This window comes from Castor canadensis, chromosome 1 (genome assembly GCF_047511655.1).
Source record: "Castor canadensis chromosome 1, mCasCan1.hap1v2, whole genome shotgun sequence".
Taxonomy (NCBI): domain Eukaryota; kingdom Metazoa; phylum Chordata; class Mammalia; order Rodentia; family Castoridae; genus Castor; species Castor canadensis.
In genome coordinates this window covers 23895495-23915857 of record NC_133386.1, presented here as the reverse complement: position 1 = coordinate 23915857, position 20363 = coordinate 23895495, and the positions used below count along the sequence as shown (strand labels likewise).

General features: G+C 31.9%; 1 non-coding gene across 1 annotated transcript; it reads right to left on the bottom strand.

Annotated features, from left to right (window-relative positions):
- Nucleotides 1-19137: 19137 nt before the first annotated feature.
- LOC141416525 (small nucleolar RNA SNORD50) lies at nucleotides 19138-19209 on the bottom strand. The gene has a single exon (XR_012441209.1). It is a non-coding gene; the product is annotated as a small nucleolar RNA SNORD50 (small nucleolar RNA).
- Between the last annotated feature and the right edge of the window lie 1154 nt (nucleotides 19210-20363).

Below are 20363 nucleotides of genomic sequence, written 5' to 3'. Positions count from 1 at the left end.
CTGTTCTCTGCTTCCATCCTCTGGAGCAACATTACTGTGTCAACACAGGAATGAAGGGTTGGAAGGGCAAAAGGAAATCCTTTCAGTTCCTTTTATAAAGTCACTAATCTCATTCATAAGGGCTCTGCTGTCATAACTTAATCACCTCTTAAAGGATCCACCACCACAATGGCGATTGTGTTTTGATATATGAATTTGGAAAAACATTCAAATCAAGTAGCTGCTTTTAGGATGTCTCTCATTTCATTGCAGACAAATTTTCATTGTTTTCCTAAGAATGAAAATTTAAAACAATCTTTCTTTAAAGCAAACAATTATTTAACTTCCATTTGATTCCTATGCATGATATTCATTAGGAACCCTGTCTAATAGCTGTTCTTCATCTTTCTTTGTCTCCTTTTGTTCATTTCCCCTTCCATATACCTCACCTTTTAGAGGATCTGGCCAAGCCACATCATGTCCACCTTGTTAGTTAACCATATTCTCAAACAGGAAATACACTACAGTAGAAAAAGGTCATTCCTTATTTGTTCAGTATTCTTCCCTAGGTTCCAATTCAAGGCTACAAATATAAGCATATGGAAAAAGTTAATGAAATATATTAATATTATAATTAAAATTATTAATATCAACTTTATATAACTCATTGTGGTCTAAAGAGTAGGTGAGTGCATGAGAGTATGTGTGTGCATGTGTTTGTGATTTTTATGGTAAAATTGTTCCTCATGTGAAAATGATTTAAAAGAGAAATTTCCTTGTTATAATTATTGGTACCTAAGTAGTTAAAGTAATTTTTCTAACATGCAAATTAAATTTTTATTCTTTTTTTAGGAAGGTGGGTGGGACTGAACTCAGGGCCTCATACTATAAGGCAGGTGGTCTGCCACATGAGCTATACCTCCATCCTTTTTGTTCTGGTTATTTTGGTGATAGAGTCTCATATTTTGCCCAGGCCAGTCTGGATCTGGATCCTGATCCTCCTATTTTAAGCTTCCTGCCATAGATGGGATGTAGGGCCTGGCTTTTTTTCCCATTACAATGGTGTTTCCCAACCTGCTTTTTCAAGAGTTGGCCTAGAGCTATAATCCTCCTAATTTCAGCCTCCCAGATAGCTAGGATTACAGGTGTGACTACTGGCAATTTACTTTATTTTGTTTTGGATTTTTTTGGGGGGTGACATATACTTATGATTATTTGAAATCTACTTGGTTTATTTCAGTTTTAAAAACAATTTCTTGTTTTCATACATGTAGCTAACCTATATAAAAATTTATTTATCTTTTTCCAAGTTGTATATTTATGATTGTTTGGATATCAACTCTAACCTATTTGTTCTTTTCTCTAGAAAAAAAATACTAGAAAGTCTTCATAACATTTTTGGTCATTCTGTGGCAATGTGTCTAACAGTAACCCTCATCTTAGGAAAATTCCCACTTTTAGCAGAGAATAATGACAGCAGCAGACTTCACCCTTCCAGTGATTTTTTTTCCTCATGAACACATCAATTTGAACAGCTATTCATTCAGGAAATTACCTTCACAAGAACTAAAAAACATAATAATAAGGAGAGACAGGGAGGAGAGTTTTCCACATCTGCCCTGCCTCAACTCCAGGTTGGGCAACATGTACAGTGAAACCTCCCATTTGGGAGAAGAAGGGGAAATCTAGTGCAGGATGTAAAGTTGCTGAAATAGTGGCAATAAATTCAAGCTCAGAGAATTTAGAATTTCTAGAAGGATGGGCACAAATAAAGCTAGATTATGAAGATGGGAATAAATACCTGCTCTTCAATGTTCATATGCCATCTTACAACACACATCAAAAGTGTGAGGGAACCATGAGTTTACCTAAAGGGTAAAATAAGACACAGGCAAACAACCATCAAGTAACTGGTATGTGTGAATGGTTGGACAGAGAATTCAAAAAAGAGGTTTTTTTTTTTTTTGCTTTTTACAAAAATGTAATGAACTTCAAGAGAAAAAAAATGTTTTATAAAACAAATTAAGTTCTTGAACTGAAAAGTACACTAAGTAATATGAAAAACATGATGGAATACAATCACACAGAAGAAAGTTCCAGTGAGCTCAAAGACAGACCATTTGAAAGTACACAGTTGGTAGAAAATGCAAACAAAAGAATGAAGAAAGATTAAGGGAATTATGGAAAAATATTTTTAAAAATTCAAGTTATTGGAGTTTAGAATTTATTTGAGAATGTAAAAGTTGTAAAAAGTTTATTGAAACAAGTAAGAGAAATTTTTCCAAGCTCAAAGAATTCAAAAATAAGGGTACAAGAAGTTAGAACCAATTCAACCAAGTTTATTCCAAGGCATATCATAGTAATATTGTCAAAGTTTAAAGTCAAAAAGGATTTTGAAGTCAGCAAGACAAAAGAATAAAATAAAATGTGAGCATATTGTAATTTGCCTAAGACCAAAGTTCTCGGTGGAAACATCACAGAACAGGAGAGAGTAGGATGAGATGTTTACAGTACTTAATGAAAAAAATCTGCCAACCAAAAATTCTGCTCTCAGCAAAGCTACCTTTGGGATAATGTAAGAGAGAAAATGACATGCTCGAATAAGAACGTATATAATTTATTTCTGCTTAAGAAATGCTAAAGAGAGTTCCTCAAATTGAAAGAAAGAGATATTAATGAGAGAAAAGAATATAAGAAGATAGAACATTCACTGGTAAGCATAACTACACAGAAAAATCCATTATACTTTAATATAGTAAATATGGTATATATGTTATTCATATCTTTAGTAATTAAGACTAAAAAGAAAAATAATTACAATGGCTGTAACTTTATTAATAAGTTGTAGGCAATATAAAAAGATGCAAAATGTACCTCAAAAATTCAAAAATGTTGCTTTTGCTAGCACTGTCCTTTTTTTTTCTTTTCTATTCTTTTGATTAATGCTAAGTTGCTATCATTTTGGAACAGCTCGTTATGATCCAAAGATGTTTTGTGCAAACCTCATTTTAAGCACAAAAATAAAATGACCGAAAATAATAAGCAAGAAAACAAAACACATGACAAGAGAAAATTACATAGCCACAAAGGAAGACTATAAGAGAGAGAAAAAGAAACTACAAAACAACTATCTAAGTAAAAAAACTCAAGATTTACTAGTTTTTGCAAAATAATATCATCTTACATTTCAATATATACCTTAGAAGTAGATGAATTAACATTTCTTCTTAATGGCATGGAGTCATTGGTGGCTAAACAGAAAATTCCTCTATTGTTAATTAAATTGCATTATGTAAGTTAAACCTTCATTTTTGCCTCGCCTAGCATAGGCCTTCTTCTGGGTAGAAACTTAGTGAATATAAGAGATGTTCTTATTTTCCTCTCCTTTGCCCAATCTTTGTACTATTGCTGATACTGCTATATTTCCTCATTCTCAATCCCCAATTCCTACCCCACTAGGTTACACAGAGCTCTCTGACATATGGACAGGGTAGCAAATAGGTTTTGTATATCAAGATCATTACATCTATTAGAAAAAGTGATTGTTTAGAGAGTAACAAAGTTGAAGAAAGAGTAGAAAAGATTTGTTTGTTGGAAATTATATTTCCATTTGTCCTATGTTTTCCTAGTTGGACTTTTCATTCAAGTCATTTTAAATCTCTCCTCTTGTTTTTCTCTGATCATTGACTTTATTATCAGTAGAAGCTTTCTACTGAGTGGCTCCCATTTTGGAATATTTTCCATAATTATTAAGCAATGTATTTTGATACATAAGAATGTGTTACTTGGACTGGAGGTGTCACTCAGTGGTAGAGCACTTGTCTATCCTGCTTAAGATCCACAAAATAAACAAACAAAAGTAGTGTTATTGCACAAAAAAACTAAGAGAGAAGCCTTAGGACTTTTAAGGGGAAAATCCATCTTTCTCCATTACCTAATATCTCTTTCTAATATTGGTGTTGTGGAAGTGAAAAGATAAACTGGTTTCTCTTTTACAGTTTTCAATTAAAATTTATTTTTTTTTGTTAAAAGTTACCATTAGTAGATTCAATCTTGTTTATAAACATAGAAAAAATACAATTTATGAAAATTCTCTGAGAACTATAAAACATGATTGTGTTGAAGCAAATAATAGATATTAGTCATAGGAGATTAATATTTTATTTTTTTAAAGTACTGGGATTATTTTGATCAAATATCACAAAACTCTACCTACATGCCTGAGTAGTGAGTGACTTTACATGTATGGTGTTTGGGCAGTCTCCAGAACTGTGTGTCCAGTGGCTCAGGATTGTCATTTGGAGCCACATCCCTCTTTTCTTTGCTTCAGCTTTCAAGAAGGCTTTTTGTACAAGGTAATGGCAGTTTGACTGCTATCATTTAAGTTGCTCCATGGCATTTAACAATAGTCCAAAGGAAGCTAAATTGTTGTCTTTTCCTATGGTTCTTATGGGGAGATGAGGAAATAATTTTAGAGAAATCCCTGTTTTCCAAACATGTTCCCCTGAATTTATGTTTCTAATCAGTCAGTAGCAAAACTATATAAATGTCTTCTTGTCTATATTCTGTTGTTAACCTTACACTGAAATTGATGAATTAAATAAAATATGTGATTCTAAAATAAGGACACTTTGAAGTTTAAGCTACGAACTTACTATTTTTTAAAAATTATTATTGCTGTTCTAAGTGGTGACACATTGAAGTATTTGCAAAAGTTCTTAAAATGTGCCAAATATATCATACTTTAATTCCACCCCTCCCCTGCACTCTATGCCTCCTCCCGCATTCCTGGACCAGTTTCCACAGGTATCATTTTTGCATTTACTTACATGTGTATACATTATTTGTGCCACTTCACCCATCTACCCCAGTGCCACCCTCCTGTCTCCATGCAGAACCTTTTCTGCCCTTCTGTTATTGTTCAAAGGAGTAAAATCATTTAATTACCTATCACAATAAAAAGAGATTTTCAATAGAAAATTTCATTTATAAATCATTTAAAATCTAATGAAAAATTAATATATAAACAATATATAAATGATTTCAAAATAGTCAAAACTGTTTGGCTCCTTTATACTATAAAAAATATTTCACCAGGGAAGCTTATTTCTAAAATGAAAGTAGCACAGATTTAATTGACTGACTATTTAAACTGCTTCTCTTCCATTAAGATGTTTGTGATAAGGAAAGCAGTTAGCATTAGTAATTCACCCTTGAGCATCTTATAGGAAAATTGGTCAACATCATAAAGTTGCAAATTATTAGCACAAGCTTTTCTTATACTATTGCTGTAAACAAGTGGTAAAAACAGTGTCTCCATCACTTTGACAGTTTGCTTCTGTAAATTCACAATTCATAATTTCAACTGAGTAAATATTTTGCTCTTAAAGTTCTGCCACCCTCTTCCATATCATCCCTTTCAATTCTCAGTGCTTTAAAGGATACGTACAATGAAAGAAAAATCAAGCAACACAAAAATACCTAAGAATTAATTGCAAAGTATGTTTGTATTTTAAAAGTTAACAGGGAAAGCATTTCAAATGCATGTTGTTTATAGAGAAACTATGATATAGACTGTTTTATTTTGTATTACTTAATGGAGATTAAACCATCATGGGTAGGTCCTTTGGTGTTAAAATAATCAGAAGGTGGTCAGTAGCCTGCCCATACAAGTCAGGTAGGCAAAATTTGCCTTATGTTTATATCATATCATAGAATCAAAGATCCCTCTAATCTATTCCCTTAACATTTTTAGCTTTTCCAGCTAAAGCTAAATCAAATTTTAGTACAGTTGATTTCCCTCTTCTTTGTGCCTTAAGGATCAAAATTAGAATGTGTTCCTCTTTATCAAATAATAGAAATGTGTTTGAAAGCTTTTGTAGTCAAATATTTCCTGAACATGAAATTTGTCATGACATAACATGCATTAGAAGAAAAAGAAAACACTATTTGAAAAAGCCATTAAGGTTGTTCTGGAAGGATTTGAAAGATAGACATTAAATCAATCTTAAACAGGCTTTAGAAGTACAAGATTAGGTCAATGAGAAAAGTACTCCTTGGATCGCGTCAGATAGAGCTGTTATATTTACAAGTTGGCAGAGAACTGAGAAATGGAATTCGCATACATTTGACTTTCATTATTCATGGTAGTCTAGTGTACTTTATAAAGTTGTGATACATACAAATTAGCAATGCTGAGCCAGTTCTCTTAGGGGGAAATAATACAGATGAGTGTCCCTCAATTGTCCATTTACAATATTTTTAATCAACAGATCAATACAGTATATAACCTTGTTTAATATGAGTGTGTTTCAGCTTAGAGACACTATTTAATAGTGGTGTAGATTCATTAACATTGAACTCACAGTCAACAACACTATTACTCATGCCAGAATGAATCTCATCCACATTTATATTTTCTCCAAAAGATTCATTCTTCTTGCCTTCTTGTGCAGAAGATAACATTTTAGTACTGTCCTTTAAGGAACTCTAAGCTGTGAAATCACCAGTATAAAGTATAAAAATGAGAAAAATGCCACATGGAACCAAACAGCTCACAAAAGGGCACTTGTTCACAGTATGTGAGCAGAAATAAGAAGAAGATCACCTTGTTTGACTTCCGCTGGGGATGTTCTTACTGTACAACTCATTTTCTTTTTTCTTTTTTTTTTTGGTTCTTAACACTCTTCAGTTAATGTCCTTAAAACTGACTTGAGGATTACACAACTTTTTACCAAGCAGACAACTTTACAAATAGGGAATTCACAAATAAGGAGAGCAGACTGTATATGAAAGGGAGACAAAAAAATTTAAACCTTTGAATCTTTTAAGACAAATTATTTACTAATAGCCAAAGATATATAAGCAAATAGTTCATTCTGAAACACTAATGGAGAAAAACAAGCAGTTCTATTACTCTAATTCTATAAAATTTAAACTCCTATGCAATGCATAGCCCTGGTGATTGGGACTTCCTACAGGTTCTCAAATTTATTGTACATTGGATTTATCCAGAGTGCTTGTTAACACACAGATGGGAACATGCTATACTTAGGACTGGCATAGGATCAAAATAATTAATGCCAGGTGATAATATTGTCTGGAACACTTTGGGAAACAGCTAGATGGAGGAGGAATCAGGAAGATTATAAATCTACAGGATTGTGGTTCCAAAGAGCCTCCTTCACTCCTTTTCTCCCAGTTTCACATGAGTAAATGTCCAACAAAAGATTTATTCTAGATCTTGGAGCAAAATCCGCCATCCCTAGGTTTCTACAGTGCAGAGGACTTGCGTTACCTGAAAGGAAGTCTTCACTTACTCTATTAGATTCCTGGTGGAGCTGAGACATATTCCAGAGAAAAAATGAACTTGCAAAGTGAGTAATCAATGAGAATTCAAAGCCAAAGTTAGCATGTTGCTTAGAATCAAGAGGCTGTAACAATTTTGAATACATGACTGTTTCTAACCCTCCATATTCTAACACTAACGATTTCTAACACTGTCCTCAACTTTGAGAGGTCAAAACCCAGAAAGCAGACCTCAAAATCATGTATATGAGAGGGCACACAATTAGGTACATCTATGAATAATGTTATCTTATTTTATCTGGAAAAATCAGCAAGTTTTCAAAAAATATTCCTAAAAAAAAAATCATGAGTGAAGGTGCTGTTGATTCTGGGATATCAAAAGAGTGAGATGATGTTGCTTGTGATACCTTTTCTGATGAGTCACTGTCTGCTATATTATCAGTAAAATAATGACCTTTAAATAAAGATCTGTCTATATATTACAGCCGAGATTCAAAATAATTAATAATAATTGTTTCAAAATATATCTGTAAATCTAATGAGTATTGCATGTGGTATTCCTCAGAAGTATGAAACTATCATAGTTAGCAAAGTATTTTAACATTAAGAATAAAGTCAAATCTCTAACTTTTTTACTGTTGTTTAAAATCTAATAGTTAAAAATGATTTCAAAATGGGTAATAGAACATGAAGAGACATTTCTCTCAATCAAACATACAAATGTGCACTAAGCACAGGAAAACATGCACCAAATCCCTAATGGTTAGGTAAATGCAAATCAAAACAACTGTGAGATACCACCTCACACTCATTAGAAGAGGCATTGTAACACAATGAAAATAAGAAGGGTTGGCAAGGAAGTGAAAAACTTTGAATTCTTGTTCATTATTGATGGGAGTGGAAAATGTTGCAATTGCTACGTAAAACAGTATGGCAATTCCCCAGAAAATTGCAATAGAATGTCCCAGCAATTCCACTTCTGTGAATATTCCCCACCAAATTGAAAAGAGTGTCTAATGGAGATATTTGTGCACACAGGTTCAATAAGGATTATTCATAATGGTCAAGAGGGAGAAGCAAGCCAAGTGTCTCTTGATAGATGAAAGACTAAACAACAAGTGGTATACATATATAACAGAATATCGTTTGTGCCTTAATAAATGAAGAAAACCCTGATACATGCCTCAGCAGCCAATCCACAAAAAGATAGATGATTCCACATACAAGAAACTAAGAGTAGTGAAAATCATAGAGTTAGAAGATATGATCATACCTGATAGAGACAAGCAAGAGGAGGTTATGGGGAGTTGTTTATCAGGTGTAGAAGTTTTGTTTTGTTGTTTTATTCATTTGTTTGTTTGCAGTGACAGGGATCAAACATAGAGTACTGCATATGCTAGGCAAGAACTCAACCACTGAAGTTCATCTACAGCCCTAAAAGTTCAGTTTTGCAAGATAAAAAGTATTCTGAAGATTAGATGCAAAATAATGTAAATGAACTGTGAATTTAAAAACTAGGATGGTAATTATTTGTGTATTTTACTATAATTATTTTTTAAATATCAAATAGACTGGAGGTGTAGCTTAGTTGCAAAATGCATGTTTAGTACACAAGTTTCTATCACAAGAACCAATCAATGAATCTAATGATAATGTAGACTTTGCAAAATGTTACTGAATATAGTAAAGTGTTCAAAGTTCTCTTTTTCTTCTTCTGCTGTAGTGTTGGAGCAACATACACCATTGAGGAAACACTTGTTTCCACTTAATGATAAAAATAGTTAATATTTTTGCACAGTAAACAATTTGGTCAGAAACAGAAATGAATTCTTATGCCAGCAAATACTATTAAAAGTGACATAGAAAATAATGCTGAAGAATGGAAACATACACAGTGTGATTAAAGTGTAGATTTTGTGATATTTTAAGCTTATGATATTGGTGAGCTTCTCTATTATGAAATATACAAGAGAATACTTTATCAATCAATGAAGAAATATGTACTAAAGGAATACATTTTCAACACATCCTTAATATGTTCTCTTATATATTAGGCCAAAAAATTCTATGTATAACTCCTAATAGAATGTGTATTTGGCTTTATCCTTTTTAAATGTAAGGTAAGATGAGCCAAATAGAAATACATATGAAAATTGTAGTCACAGTGTCATTTATGGGGACATTACTGCAGGAAACACTCAAAGCCAGAATTGTACAAAATGATTCATGATTTTATCAGTGTGGTTAGCAGGATAAAAATAGATCCTCAATACACAAATCATTGCAATATCTTAGAATGAATTGAAATAAACCAGGAAAATATCTATACCAGGCTGTTGAGTCTAAGTACTTTAAAAAGTGGTCAAACTCAATATAATATATTATTAAGTGTTTTAAATATGTTAATCTTTTTATAATTGGTAAGTGACCAAATGTTTTTTGTATCCCACCTCAGTAAGAATTTAGTACAACTATAGTTGCCATAGAGTCCAAAATGTACTTTTTAGTGACAAATTATAAGGTTTAAAATATACCAAACATATTACAGATAGTAAATGGGTATCCTAAGTAGTAGGTTTGATGTGCTTATGTGGTGATTTTACTTGGGTTGGAGTGTTTCTCTATCTAACCAATCTGATGTATTTCATGTGTATAATATCAGAGTTGCTTAAGAACATAAAACCTGAGCCAGATTCAGGCACTTAAATTCCACCTCTGGCTTTAGCTGTATAATGTATTTCAAACCAGTTAATTCACATATTTATTTCTCAATTTCTTTACCTGCAAATTGTGGACAATAAAACTTTATTTATAACAGTTAAAACAGAACATGGTGATAAATAACATTCCATAGTTACTGGTACCGTTTAATCTTAGGTTGTCACAAATTTCTTTAATGTTTACTTTTTTCTGTTTTGCAAATATTCAATTTCAGATAAATACAAATCTTGATTCAAAAAATAGTGTAATGGATGATTTCTCTAGAAGAGGTGAAATAAATTTGTTCAGACCATATATCTTTGCTCCAAATGAACTCTAATTATTTTCTGTGTGTCTGGGGAGCTTATATTTTTATAACACTTGTAGAAATCACTTATTGCATAGCAGGTATTACTAAGATCTCAACATTGCAAGTCTTTATGGCTATAATGGAGTACCTGCAGAATACACAGTGTGCTTAATTATCTGGATCTTATAGTCTAATAGAATACAGATAATGTTGTAATGGTCTAGAGAAAATAAAGCATTTCTTGGCACCATAACCAATATGACAATGACAATTTCACCAATGGTAGGATTTTCCTACAAATTTACCACATCTTGTAGTCATGCTATGATTTGCATGGAGGTGAAAACCATGATACAGACTTCAGTTTAAAGTAGTGGCTGGGTAGCAAACTCATACAAGAATATATACGTAACAATATGTGGTATGAGAAGTACTATAAAATAGAAAAAGACAATATGTTTCTGAAGACTCAGAAAATGATTAGCTTCCTGTCTTTCATTTACAAATCAAAAATGTTTTGATGTACTAGTCCCATAAATAAAATGTAAGCATGAAATAGTAGAAGAGACCATTTGTGAGAGATTATTGTAATAAGGAGAAAAAGCAGGTGAAAAGTTTAAATACAAGTGTGAAATCATGAAAATTCTGAAAGGAATTTAAAACATGATATCTTGTTAAAAATGTAGGTGGGAAGTAGCAAATTAAAACATGAACACTGCCAAAAATCTTATCATTGGTATTAGGCAGAGAAAATAGACAAATATTAAAATCAGGAAAAATTAAAGATAATTTTGGAGTACAGTGAACGGAGACCTATATTAAACATTGCAGGTGTTCCTGAGAAATAAATAATTTGTAAGAGAAGCATCTTAAAAACTCTAGTGGACAATTACAAAGATATGCCTCACATTCTTTGGTAATAATCTACTCAAATTAGATTGTGGCAGAAATATGAATTATACATTTTATGTTATGAAATATTGAGGTTCACTTAATGACCTAGTATATGGGCAAGTTGTAGAAATATGAGGAACAGTGAAAAAGAGAAGTAATAATTTTAGCAATGGTCACTGTGCAAATTCTCTATGTGTCAAACATTGTTCTAAGTGCTTTACACACATTGACATGTTCAATTTTTCAAAAAAACTAATTCTTGCAGTAATTAGTTAAGTCTCTCCAAAGAACTAGAACCACTTGTGTGTGTATTTTGTGTTAATCACTTGTGTGTGTATTTGCGTGTGTATATATTCATTCATTCAACATATATCTAGAGTTTCTAGAGTAAAGTTTATTCTAAGAAAGTGGCTTATGCAATTATGGAGATTGAGAAGTTCCACAGTCTGCCTCTGCAAATTGTAGACCCATGGAAGCTGTGCCATAAATTCTAGTCTTTGTATGAAAGCCTGAGAATCAGGAGATTTAAGAGTGAAAGTCCTAGTACAAGGGCAGGGGAAGATGAATGTCCCAGCTCAAGCAGCCAGGCAGAGAGAGAACTTGCCCTCTGTCTTCATGTTGGGGCCATTAATAGGTGGAAGATACCCACTCACATTGAGAAGGGCCACCTGTCTTAACTAATGCAAATGCTAATCCTTTCCAGAAATACCCTATACACACATCCAGCAATATTGTTTTACCTGTTATCTGGGCATTGCGTGGACTGTCAAGTTGACACAAATCATCACATAAACCTGCTGTTCAGATGAGGAAACTGAAGAAAAAGATGAACAGGAATTTGAGTAAGAGCTACTCAGCTAACAAGTAGAGGAAGCCTGAATTAGCACCTGGCCCCTTCAGCTATATCATTTCCTGATCAGAGCTCACAGCACACTCTGCAGGAGACCATGGATTTTTCTGTTGTATCCCATCCATCTAGAAAAACATCATTTGCTAAAACTTCAATTAATGTTTTCAGAATGAATAACTATCTATGTTTATGTGTCACTAATCATATTTTAAACTATTTCACTTTCTGAAGTAATTATGATTGTTAAAACATTTAAAGTTATACTCTTGGCACATGCTTCAAACGTTTGAACAGATTTTACTTTTATGTGTGTTGTAATGTTAACAGGGGACATAAAAATCCAGTATGAATTTTCCTGTGAATTTTTCTTCTCATCAAAGTGATTTCCATCTCAAAATGTAATTTTAGAGATAAAAATTGTCAATTTAGCTTATAATTTGTCTTCATCTTGTTCTTACCCTATTCTTCCTTGGTAATTACTGCTATATCTGTCTCACTATTTGCACCAGCCAAAATATGAACTCATTCTTTTCTCTCTTAATTCCTACATTTAGTCCAGACTCATATCCAACCAGATTTTCTTACAAAATATATTATGAATCCCATCCCATCCTACCACTTCTACTGTTACTACATTGTCCAAAACATCATTTCCATGACATAAACTATTCTGATAGCATCCTATTAGAATGAAAAAGGAAGAACTTGGATTTTTGTATGTCTTTTTATTTCATTTTAATTTCATCTTATGGTATTTTCCAAAATTATCAATATCTGATAAATTGAGGGAATAAAGCAAAAAATCGGTCATTTACCATACTCTTTTAAAGAAGCACTGGTATCAAATTCAGTAAAGGTGATCATTCACATGCAAAAACTGAAGGTAGTGAAGAGAATAAAGACAGAAGGATCTGCAGAAGGAGGCTGTAATCATACTTATTTTTCTGTCAACTTTTTTTTCTTTTATGAGATGGGCTACTGCTATGTAGCCTAGGTTGGCATTAACCTCCTGATCTGCCTGCCTTTGCCTCTTGAGTGCTGGCATTCCTTCAACTTTTTTTTCTTGAAAAAAATTTAAATTAGAGCTTGCTGAAAGAATAGCAGAATCAATACACAAATGCCTTCAACTGTTATTTAACAGTTTTTGAAGATTTTACCTATTTGTCACATTAATATTTATTTACAAATATGTAATTATACAAGTAAGTTTTAGATTTCAGTAAACTAAAAAAAAACCACTCAGTATACATGTATAAAAGACAACGATGACCTTCTCCAAATTCACAATGCCACACTCTCACCAGAAGAATTTTCATTAATTCTGTAATACTATCTATTATCAACTGCCCTAACCACTTCAAAACTCAGTGTTTGGAAAGTCATGACATATTATTCTAGAAACCCAGATCAGAAGATTTGAATTTGCAGATAATCTTCCTATAATAGTATGTAATTCAGTTTTTAAATTTTTATATTAATAAGATGGATGATTTTAAAATAAATGTGTTCAACTGCAATGATGAATGTTTAGAAATGTGTGTGTGTGTGTGTGTGTGTGTGTGTGTAAGAGAGAGAGAGAGAGATTAACTGGGGGTTGGAATAAAAATATTTTTTCAAATGTGTACAGGCTGTTAAATTCTTTAGTTGTATGTTTATTATTTCAAATCATTTATATTCTTCTAAGTTTCGTCTATCCAGTATATTTTTTTCACACAGTACTACTAGTAATGTAGTTCTCTACTCCACTAAGGAAACCTACACAAATATTAGAAGTCATGCCAGATTATTTAGAAGAGCTTTCAACATAAAGATATAATATTTATGGTCCATGCAGGTTTTAACCCATTCCTGAAAACCCATATCCTAAAATTTTATAGATATTGGATTAAAATGCAAAAGATCAATAACATGTCATTTTAAAGATATGTATTTCAGAACATCAATTCATCCTTGTGATTGAGGTCAGTCTGTAAGTAAAATGTATAGTACTTTCCCAGCAAATAAATTTTATCCTGTACTTGGTAGTATTCTATTCATTTATGCTGAAAATAACATATCCAATTATATATAAGCATACACACACACACACACACACATATATATATGCACTATGTAAACATAGTGGAAATTTTTCCTCTCCTGGGGAAAAGAACATACAGTAACTAAAGCATTTTGCCTTTTAACAGTTATCTGCAGATACTCTTTTTCTGTGACAAAATTTACAAGAATTTAACTAATAATAGAGGAGTCAATTTTTTTTTCTACATTAAGCTGGAGGAAACTGAAAAAAAAATGCCTTTGTATAACAACACTTGTTTGAATTTTATATTTTCTTGAGTCTTTCATGTTACCAGATAATCCTGCAGATGTTCCAAAAACCTGTTTTCTAATTTGGTCATTCTCATATTTTAAAAAGAAATTTGATCTTAATGTTTGCTTACATATAAAATTTCTCATTATTTTTGAGTGCTTTCTCAATGAGGAACTCTTAATTTGAAAGATTTCTGGCAGAATGATTCCAGTACATCAGCTCATGCACAATGTGTTGTGGCTTCTTTGGAACTGTACATATTGTTTTTCTTCCTCTTGTGGATGTTTATTTGAAGGATGAATAGGTCACTCTTAGCAGGAAAGCTCGTCATGTGACTGCCAGATACCGAAGACAGATGAGTCAGTTCCACACAGACTACAAATTATGCATGCTGGATAAATCTATATTCATATTTGCATTTGACCTAAGCTTCAACTTTAAAAATAGATTTAACAGAAATTATACGGAAATTCAAAAATTGTTTTGCTAGGATACAAACAAGTTATGCAATACAATTTTGAAAAAAGAATGTTCCTTCTGCTAGAAAGAGATCCCATTAACAATGAAATACTATATGTCTGTCTGAGCTTAAGTCCAAATTCAAGAACATATTGTACACAAAACTTCTGAAATCAATTTATCTGCTGTTTGATTGATAGCTATTGCTGCAGCTCAGAGACCTTAGGGCGATACTGACTCCCCATCGTTTGTCATTATACAGTATTCTTTGAATGGAAAGTTGTTATCCTTTCACAGTCAGTGGAAAATAGTTCAGGTGTCAGGATACTAGTTAAAGAATAAGAATGTGATCTCAGTAACCAAGGAGCTGTTTTCAAATTCTAGCCTGGCTGCTAAATTGATTACAAGTACAAATTATAATTGCCTTACACACACACACACACACACACACACACACACACACACACACACACACACACAAAGATGCTGAGTATGAAAACTGTTACAGGCAGAGCTATGGTGTGGCTTACTTAACAATCCTTTTGTCCTTAGCACCAGTTCTGGTTTATACTTACTTAAGATACATTACCTGTATTTTCTTTTTAATTAGGTCTTTTTAAATGTATTACTATTGCATGATAAAGCTATCCTGTACCGACTGCGAATTTTGTATAAATTTTCTAGTCTCAGAAACATTTGCTTTCCTGTTTTTCCTATATATACAAATTGAAAACTAAAGACTCCATTTAACAAATACCTTAAATTAATTTTTAGAAAAACTGTAGACAACAGTGGGGCAATGCTAAACAACTGCATCATATCTGAATTCCTTCTTCCTTGTCAGCTAAGAGCAGCTTCTAGAACAGGGACCAAGAATGTTTCAATTTGGAATGGCTTTCTTTTTCTAATCTGATCTAGTAGACTTCATTATTTCTTTGTGAAATAGATTTCAGAGGATAAGCTAATTAGAGCTTTAGAAAGAAAAAAAAAAGATCTATAGAAGTATAGCCAAATTTGGATAAGTTTGTCCCTTATGAATTAATATGAGTAAATAATATTATTGAGGATTAAACATAACTCTTATAAAAATTCTATGAGTTGAATATTTTTATTCTAATCTCACAAGTGAAAACTCTGATGTCCAATAATTCAAAGATGTTTTTCTCATTTTCATAGGTAGCAAGTGAAAGAGTCAGTGCAAAAATCAAAATGTAACCAAATAATCAAAACATTGCCTCACTCTAGGAAAAATGTTTTAATCAAAATGGAGAACCCACTCTTTCTTTTTGGTGCACTGTAGACACTAAAACTGTTTATTAATTTCACTTTTTATCTGAAGCTAATAATTAACCAGAAAATCTACTCATATGTGTGTATATACTAATAAAGATACTGAGTTTAGCATATGTCATTTAACAGTGGAGGCCAGTGTCTGGAAGAGATAGGACTTTCTAATGTCAATTATGAGAAAAAGCTAGATGCTTTCAGAAATTATAAAATATTTGTACTTCTAAAGATCATTCCCTGCAGAACTTTGTGCTCCCAAGTCTGGACTTTGAGTATACTAATAATTGATTGAAAAAAGTTTGTTGTTAACTATACAGGGAAGGATATTGTAGGGAAAATTAAACTTTTGTCCTAGAACAAAATAAACATTTTTAGCCATATGCTATTTCATTCTCTAATCTATTTATAAATGTACTCTCTAGCTCTTTTACATTTCTTTATGCTATCTGTTATAACTACACCATTTAAATACCACAGGGGGGATTCAACTCAACTACAGAATGACAATTTTTTAAGAAGTCGCTGATAAATGCTTAGCTTTATGAAAGTGGCAAGAGTTTTCCCTTTATTACCAAAAGTGGGAAATCTGAAACTGACTTTCTATATGAAATATAAAGTGCATCAAATATACTCAAGACACATAAAATAACGAGTAACACCCACTGACTGATGAAATAAAACCTTACAAATGGTTATGAAAATCAGTGTCAGCGAATCGATCAGCCTAGTTCCCCTTACAAAGTAACAACCACCATGAATTCCATATTTATTATTTCTATGCATATATTTTACTTTGCCACACATACTTGTTTTCTTTTATTTTTTTGTCTTTTCTTTTTTGGTGCTGGGATTGAAGCGAGGGCCTCGTGCATACTAGGCAAATGCTCTACCACTAAGCTACATCTCAGCCCTTACTTGTTAAACAAACATAGTACTGTTTACATTGCATAATTTGAACTTCAACAAATAATATTATGCTCTTTATATCTTTGTGATTTTTTTTTCATTCAAAAATTTTTTTAATATTATCTATATGGATACAAGTCACTTTTCATTCGGTCTGTTATATACCATTTGTGAATATAAAATATATTTCTTCTTTTGTGAGCATTCAGATCTTTTTTGATATCTGCCTTGACAAACATTGCTGCTTTGAACATTCTTGAACTTTTTGTATATTTCATATGCATGAGATCTAGTGCCCGTAAGACCAAGTTGGACAGAGGATTCCCGTCTTCAAATGTACTAAGCATTTCCTAAATTTATTTTCCCATGTGCTTGAAGCAATGACCAATGTTTGAAGCAATTATAATTCCATTGTATAACAAAGAATTTTCAGTAAAAGTAGACATTTAAAATTTCATAGAGGTGAAAAGCACCTTGCCATTACTTGGATTTTTTTATTAGTGAAATTCCATTTCATATTTTTGGACCATTCAAGTTATATTTCTATGAATTGTGTCAATATTATTTGTTCAGCCTGGTATTTTGAAATGGCACTGTTTTTTTAAAAATAATTTAAAGGTATTCTGATATAAACTATACTGATCTTTTGAGGGTTAAAGTTATGTAAATATACTATCATAATTCCCATTCTATTATTTTTTCTTGAAACGCCTTCATTTCACCCTTTTTTGAGTAATTATTTTAGATTTTAATGTACTCGCACAGATTTTTATATTATTTAAAATGTCTTTTTCTACTCATAGACAAAGGATTCTCCTATACTTACACCTTGATCTTTATGTATTGTGTAAATCAGAGATATTGTTTTTTTAATGTAGAACCAAGTGTTCAGATCCATATAAATTGAGCCTTTCATTTCTCACTTTTCTTTCAGTCATGTATTTCCTATAGGATATGCCTTTTCCCAGACTCTATTTTGATCATCTCATCTCTCATATGCTCTGAGCTGACCACTGTCGTGGTTACACAAATTTCTTTTTCTTTTTGGCAGTACTGGTGGTTGAATTCAGTGCCTTGTACTTGCTAGGCAGACATTCTGCCACTTGAACCATGCCCAGCCCTTTTGCTGTAGTTATTTTTGGGATAGTGTCTGTGTTTTTGCCTGGGGCATCAAGCCACCTACCTACTAGTATAGTTCTACCACTACCAGCTTATTTGCTGAGAGGGATCTTATGAACTGTTTGCCTAGGCTGGGCTCAAAGCACAATCTTCTCAATCTCTGCTTCCTACACAGTTGGGGTTAGAGGAATGAGCCACCTACCTGGCCCTTAAATTAACTGCTAATGTCTTAATATCTGGGAAGTAATTGCCTTGAGCTTTCTGTTCTTCAACAGATTCCTGACTATTCAAAGTCTACGACCTCTCTATATAAATTTTATAATTAATTGTCCAAATTCAATATTGGCTATATTCTTAATTTTTAAGATCAATTTAAGATATATTAATGAGTTTAGTATATTGCTTTTCTCAACTATAAACTACTTTACCTCTATTTTTAAATAGATAATTATTTTATCGCTATTTTTAAATTTCTTATAAAATTTTAAATAAAATTTTTGAATTGTCACTATAAACAATATAAAGGAGGTCCTTCATGTGTTTTTTGTAATATATTTGAATAGTGTGCTTATATTCTTTTTCGTTTAACACATTTTTAAATGTGTTATCTGAATATACTCGAGTTGTAATGATGGAATTGGGATTCATATGTTGATTTTGAACAGAGAGGTTGTTGACCTCATTCATTAATTCTGATCAATTGTCTATATATGATTATTGGTTAACTATGGAGAAAGATCTATCATGGGAAATAAGGGTATAAACTTTACTTGTTCTTGTTTAAACTTCTCATTATCACATTACCAGAGTATCTGATACACTGTTGAGGAGATACAATGAGATTGGGTATCCTTGTCTCAATCTCATACTTCTGGAAATGTCTTTGACATTTCAACTGTATTAAAGTGCTCAACATAGGTTTGGTTGATATACTTTACTATGGTAAGAAAAAATTACCTGTTCTTAGCTTATTAAGATGTTTTTCCTTTTTATAAAATTGTCCTTACAATGGTCATCTTAGAAGCCTGATCTATAATTAAGTTTTGTCAACAGAAATTCATGTTTGCAATAGGATCATCATAGATTTTATTAAGACTTTTGCTTTTTAACTACTAGTTGCTTCTGAATTTCATTATGTAATTTTTCTGAAACTGTTGAGATTGTGGTATGACTTTTCTTCTTTAATTTCTCAATGTGATAAATTTCTTAATACATATTTCTTTTCTTTGCTTTCTATGTTTGCTTATAATTTGCTGAATTTGGTTAACTTGTATTTAAAATTTATGTTATATTAGTGAGATGAGCCTATGAATTCTTTTCTCTTATAATCATAAGACTTCATATTACGTAAAAATTACCACTCTCATTCACTAAAGTGTTGGTGAAATTTGTCTACAAATCTGGGGTGTTCTTTCTCTCTCTCACTCTCTTTTGTTGATTTAGACTCAGATACTGACTTTATTATTATGTCTGCATTATATAGATGTTAACTAATTCTTCTTAAGTCAAATATTTTATAGGGTAATTGTCCATTTTATCTTGTTTCTAATTTATTGTCCCAAAGTAGTTAATAGTATTCACTTTTTATTGATATCTATATTATACTATATTTAGAATGTTGTCTCAGTTTTTATTTGTAATTTGTTATCCTTTCTACATTCTGTCTTATATTCATGATCTATCTCATAGGTCTTACTAATAATTGAAATTGGCTTTTGTGACTTCCTCTGTGTCTAATTATTATCCTAATGCCTAATGTATTTTAGTACATCTTGTGTTATTTTTGTGGTTTATTCTATATTTTTTCACATCTCTTAAAGGAAATACTCATTTTTCTATTTTCCTCTTATTTTCAAATTTGCAATGCCATTCTTGATTTATTTCCACTAGATTCTGCTAGTTTACCTTGGAACCAGTTTTAATAATGTTCATATTTAAGTATTGTCAGGTTTTCATTTTGATTGCTCCTGTGATGCATGACCTAAAACCATATCTTCACATTTTCATCAATTATTACTTATTTTCATGTCTACCTTAATTACACTGCTGTCAGAAAAAAATTCTTTTCACTAAAATACCTTTTTGAAGTTTGAAAAGTATCTTGTGGACTACTATATGGTAATCTTTCTTTAGGATCCAACTGTTCCTGAGAACTATGTAGATTTCTAAATTAGATTTATGGTCTTATACATCACCCTTTAGTCATGCTGATTACTAATGTTATTTAAGACACCTGTATC